Raw genomic sequence first — 6,639 nt, forward strand, 5'->3', positions numbered from 1 at the left:
CCTTTAAATATAACACTAAGAGTCAAAATGACTTTTTTCCCATAAGTCCATACACAATGATCATAAAGATATGTCATACCCAAATTAAATGTCTCATTTTAATGAGTTGAAAAAATGATCAATGATCATTGGACTTCAGATAGGAAAAGGTGTGTGGAGGAGTGGACAAGGCTTTGGTTTTATACCACTTTTAGTTGAAAATGCATAATTTATTTACATGTTTTCAACTAAGGCAAAAATAGGTTTTGATGGGATCAAAAACCCCTTACAATAAAAGATTTGACAATAAGTCCTAGGAAGAAACTAAGATTAATAAGCCAACAAGATAGCAAAAACTTCATAGAGCATTGCCAAAAAATCAACAGAAGCCCAAGAAACGAGCCTCACAAAACATGACCAAAAGAGACTGGTAGAGAAGAAGAAAAGACAAGAAGCCTAAACTTCCCAGAGGGAAGAACTCAAGGAATGCACATCCAACAAAAAACACAAGGAAAAAGCTAGGATTTTTATTTACCTCCCTTCTTGTGGGAGCATAGAGACATTTCAAAATGAGGAGAGGACTTCTTATAGTGTTTTTTTGATAACTAGGATCTGCCCCTACTCAACCAAAAAAGGCTCCTCCTGTGAATCCTAAGGAAGCAAAATAGTCACAAAAGAACCAACAAGAGAGAATTTAATAGACCCAACAATATCAATACCAACAATAGAGGAAGCAACTACTTTCACATATCTAGCACTAGTAGGTAACTTAGCGCATCCTACCTCTGCCTATAAAGGGGAGACATTAGACTCAAACTTCCCAACGACATCAGAAAAAATAATAGAAGTAAAAGAGAAACTTTTTTTCTTTTCCAAAGATTGTAAACCAACAATGGTAGTAGGACAACCATAAGATTTACTAGGAGAAACATCATGAACAAAACATTCTCTAGAACCAACAGTCCCAACAAACATTCCAACAACAACTCTGACTAAAATAGCACCAATATCTTCAAGCATAACATAACCAGTAGGAGAGACAATCGAAGAGCTAGCAGACCTAATGGTGAAATCTCATGCAACAATACAGGAGAAGCTCTTCTTAGCAACAGCATAATGTTTAGAAGAGGCACCCTTCCACCAAGAAGAAGACTTTTAGATTTAACCCTTTGTAGAGCGCATTAGGCCACCAAATGACCCATTTTAAAGCACTTCCTACATCTGAAGAGGATCTTTTTATATTCCAAATTTTGAATCCAAAATCCTTTAGGATACTCTAAATCATTTCAGGCAGCCCCTTAGAGATGGCCATCTCCACCAGGATCCTCATGAAAGTAGAATGCATAATATCTTGTGACTCATCATCCATCATCAATAAATCACCAATAGCATCTCCCACAAATTCTAAGAGGGAATCAACCCAAAGATGAAGAGGAAGGTAGGGAAGCCTCACCCTGTAAATTGAAACTTGGAAAAGGGTTCAAAAGCAAGGGAAAAATAGGGTGCTATAGTTTCACCATCAACGAATGCCACAATTTATTTACATGAAGATCTTTCTGATTAAATTTGGCCTAAAAATAAGGGAAAGGGAAATAATATGCAATTTTCATATCAACTATCGTGAGTATTCAAGTAAAAGTAATATAGGCACCCAATGCAAAAGCCAATGCACTTCCATTCATATAAAAAATATAGAGATGGAATTATATTTTACCGTAGTGTACTTGTCACCTTGACATGAGTAGTTCATCTTGAAAACTTAGAAAATAGAAGGGACACAAATTACTAGCATCACATAAATATTTAACACAATAATGTGTTATTCATCACTATAATAAAAAGTCTAAATAAAAATAGAATAAAAAATGTCGCGATTGAAATAATATGGTTATGATGAAAGAAAATGATGGAAATGATGCATCTAATGATTATTAGTTTAGTATGGGGAAGATAATTACTCTAATAATGAGAATGTTGATCAAGTTTTTGAATATGATCAAAATGCAAATGTAAGGTAAAGTGAACTTCCACTTCATGAGTTCAAGCACTTTGAGGGAAATTATGAAGAAAAAATATTAAGGAAGAATGTCCTATAACAAAGACAAAATATTATTGTTGAAGCTCTAATAAGACTTACTAAAGTGAATATCAAGAGAATAATCAATGTGTGTTGTTCCAAAGGTAAATCCAATGTTGCATTGCCAAAAGGAAACAAATCAAGTAGAAAAATGATAAGAATGTTTTACGAATAAAAAATAAGGATATGGTTAAAAAGAGGAAAAGATTAAATACAATAGTTAAAAAATAAGCAAAAATACTTCCCAAAGAATAAAAGGGTGTATTAGTTTCATCAGTTAAAGATGCCAAAAAATATATAACCACCATATTCTGAGAGTGTAGCAAAATGCATCTTAGGTATTTGAAGAGGTAACTAGAGATAAGAGAGATGATACAAAGATAATCTTGCACCTTGAGCTCTATCGATACATTTTATTCGTCAAGTCAGTCATATCATAATTCTACAAGATATACCTTTACCTATTTATAACTAGTGGATATGGCATAGGTATGAAGAAAATCAAAATTTATGTCATTTGGTGCACTATGTAGAATCCATAACCATAGCGCTAGGGTTTTTCTTTAAAAAAAAATTGTTTTATGAGAGAAATCAACCTATTTCAAACACAAATTGTACTAATATTCTTGAGCCATTGAAGTGTATTTAGGAAACTCTATATATAGCAAGAAACCAAACGTTGACCAATTTTGTACCACATTACCAGTCAAAGAGTGGCATGTTTGCAATTGCATTCTCAACTCTATGCTTCATGTAGTGCAATACATGTCATAAATCATTTAGGTTTTAGGATTCACAACTCAGACTGAAAGTGATTTTCCATGGATTCTCATAACATCAATGTTAAAAGGTGATTCCAACAACACTAAAATTTAATTGGCTATGTATCCAAATAAATCACTATAAAGGATAGAGTTATTGTTGATTTTCTATCCAAGTGGGATGTTTTTCTACCTGGAGAATGAATTCGCTAAATAGATGGTACTACATACATATTACATGTCTAATGCTACTATTTCATTATAGGATGAAATTGTCAAGATGCAAAATATTGTTAAAAATCAATACAAAATATATAATTAAGTAAATAAGATAGATACGGTACCAAATCATTTTATTAGGATGCTAAAATGGGTGATGATGTTGTTGAACCTCTCCTCCTAGCCCTATTGTGAACACTAATAACTTGTGGAACATGTATTCTGATGGACCACATTCCAAAGCAGGTTTAGGAGTTGGATTGTCCTTTTCACCTAGCTAGTAAATCATTTAAATATGTAGTTTAGTAAATGAAATACACAAATATGTTGTAAAATATGAAGCACGCTTACATAGTTTGGACATTGCACATATATATGGATTCAAGTGATTTACCCTAGGGGATGAATAAAACTTATTGTTGATCTCATTTTGGTTTTGACAAGGCAATGACAAAACACTTAGGTCATTTACTTGACAAAGCTTTATATGTACCTAGTAAGTAGTTTATGCCGAGCAATATATGCAGTTAGTGCCAAGTAGATGGTGAGTGTTGAGTTAGTCAAGTGTCAAGCAAGAAATATATGTCAAGTAATTCATATGCTGATTAAAATAATGGATGTCGAGTCATTGAGGAATCAAGTTACAACATTAAGGATAGAGTGAATGTTGAGCATCAGAGCTTTCAAATCCCAAGTAAATAGTTTTGGGCATAGTTGTTTGTAATGGCACAAAATCTTATGTAAACCATTTTTGGGCCAACTTAAGGATTTTTTTACGGTTCTAGAAGATATATACAAGGGTATATTGAGCATCCCTATGTAGTACATGCAACCAATCAGATGAAGGGATGTTCTAAGAGGCAAAATGGGTGAATCACAATCGTTGATTTCTACTTAACCCTAGCTCACTAATGTCTTCTTAAGGAGGACAAACCCTAAAGTATCATACATGTGAGGATGAGAAGAGAAGGGAAAATGCTAAATACATAGAGAGCATTCATGGTGACTAAGAAGGTTGTGATAGAGATATGAAATGCAGAATCAGTTAGAGAGAATTAAGCATAACAGTTAAAGGACAAAAGAGATAAATCAAATCAGGAGGATCAAGTATACATCAGGAAATAGGAGATCTGATATCTAGTAGAGAGGTGCTAACTGAAGGATCAAGGCTAAGACATTCTAACAGGTGAATCAATAAAAATCTCTTAACTGAGTAGTCCTAGCAGGCTTTTGTAAATCCTTTAACAGAGTGTTTACTTTATTGTAAGTTGAAGTCCTCTAACAAGGCACACTTCTAACAGGGTGTTGAAATCTTTTAACAGGGTAAGATTTAATAGTCTTTGTAAGCTTTTAACAGGGCACAACTTTCACAGGGTATATCATAGTTTATGATCAAACAATTGTAACCTTCATTAGATACACTTTACAACTGCAGTAGTGAAGATTTGTGGGTGTCATCCTCACTCCAATTTTACCTTCTCATTGGAGGCTTTCTAGGTAACAAATTATTGTGATATGTGTTATTTGTTTTCATGTTATGGATGAACATGTTTAGCTTGCTATTTCAATTTACATGCAAATTGTGAGATAGATGTGTGGTGGATGTTTTTATGGTTAAAGTTTTGAAGTGTTGATTCACACCCCCACCCCAACCCCCCTCTCAGAGTTTACTTTCTCATTGTTAATTCCAACAATTGGTATTAGAGCCTTGTTCTCTAGACGAGAAAGCTTTGCAGCTTTGAGGAAAGATTTTGAAGATGGAAGTCTACAAGTTGGGAAAAGTTATCGAGAACTAGAAGATTGAAATCTAGCTTTCTCTACACCAACTAAATGAAGCAAGAGATGAGTTGAAGCACTCATTAAAGAGAAGGAAATATATAGCTACTAAAGAGAATGACACACATTTTCAAGAGGAAGACACTACTGAATTGTTTTCAGATGGAAACTTAAGTGAATTTGATGCAGCAATTGTAGATATGATGGAAAAGAATGATGCCCTAATTGAAGAGGTCAAAAATCTTAAGATAGAACAAGAGGTCCAATCAGTATTGCTATGTGAGATGACCTAGCAGAAAAAGAAAGCTGAGGAAGACAAAACCATGATTGAAGATGACAAGAGGAAACCAACCAACAAACTGGAAGAGAAGACATCAGAGGTACAAAGGATTGCTAATATGAAAAATGGAAACAATGAATGAAGTGATGATTGCCAATCATGAATTGAATGGAAATGACATTGAGGTCACAACCCTGAAGTTACGAAATGAACAACTAAGGAATGAACTAAGAAGAGAAAAAGAATTTGCTGAAAGTTTCAACAAACCCAGTGAAGCCATCAAATACTTTGAGAATTTGATAAGATCTCCTAGATCTAACAATGATACTACCAGATTGGGATGCACCAGTATTGAGGAAGGAGAATCATCTAAAAGTGGTGACAAAGAAACAATAAAGGTAAGAACTATAGACCCACTTATCATAACTGTGGAAAGTTAGGTCATACAAAAAATGTTTGCAGGAGCAACAATGCAAATTAGAACTCTAAGCAGAAATTCATAGGTTACTATCATAAGTGCAACAAGAAAGGACATCAGGCACATGAATGCAGGACCAAGACCTTAAGCACACAAAGATTTGAAGGATATTGCCACAATTGTTAGAAGTATGGACATAAAGCATATGAATACAGATCTAATGCCAAGTGGACATCAAACAAGAAGACAAAGGTACAACACAATGGAAAATCCTACAATTGGGATTGCAACACAAGGTATAGTTGTCACTATTGTCAAGAGTATGGACATATTCCTGAGAATTGCATTAGAACACATTTCAGAAGTGATTACAGTAGATGGTTGAGTCAAACTACATGCTTTAGCTATTTGAAGATTGGTTGCATAAGTATAAACTGTCCAACAAGGTCAAAAGCACCTAGCGATGAATTCAATAAAGGCAAAGAAAAGGTTGATGTTGAGAAAATCAAAGTGCAGATGAACAAGACATGGAAGAAAAAAGGAAGATTGCAACACATCAAGTTTAGATGAGGTCACTTCATCTAATGGATTAGGTGATCACATCACCCCCAACTAAGCAATCAAAAGGTATGTGTGGGATTGATATCTCAATGATATATTTTACATCAGTTCTGAGAATACAAGTTCTAAAAATATTATATATGCATGAATTAAGATGCAATGGAATAGTTAGAACCTAGAAGAAATCTTTAGGTTGTTAGTTTTCATGATGTGGTTGAGCATGAAAGATTTCATAGTTACTACCGAGCATGAATAGAATATTAGTTGATGTCAAGTTGTGAAGGTATGGTAGTATTGACTGTGCATGCTATGTGAACCGAGCAAAGTGGAAGCAATGTGTTGAGTTGGAAACCCTAGATTGATCGAGCTTATAGTTGTGTAAGCATTAAGCATTTATTGCAAAATTTTAAGGGTTATATAGTCATTTCTTGACTCATTTGCATTCATTCGAGATCCAAGAGAGCACAAAGAGCACAAAGGTGAATTGCAACAAGAGATTCTTGCATTTGCAAAATTCAACTGCAACTCATCATATTCATCAAATTATGAAGGTATCTTACTAGTGTTG

The sequence above is a fragment of the Cupressus sempervirens genome, chromosome 2 (genome assembly GCF_028749045.1).
Source record: "Cupressus sempervirens isolate cs-2001-9-10 chromosome 2, ASM2874904v1, whole genome shotgun sequence".
Taxonomy (NCBI): Eukaryota; Viridiplantae; Streptophyta; class Pinopsida; order Cupressales; family Cupressaceae; genus Cupressus; species Cupressus sempervirens.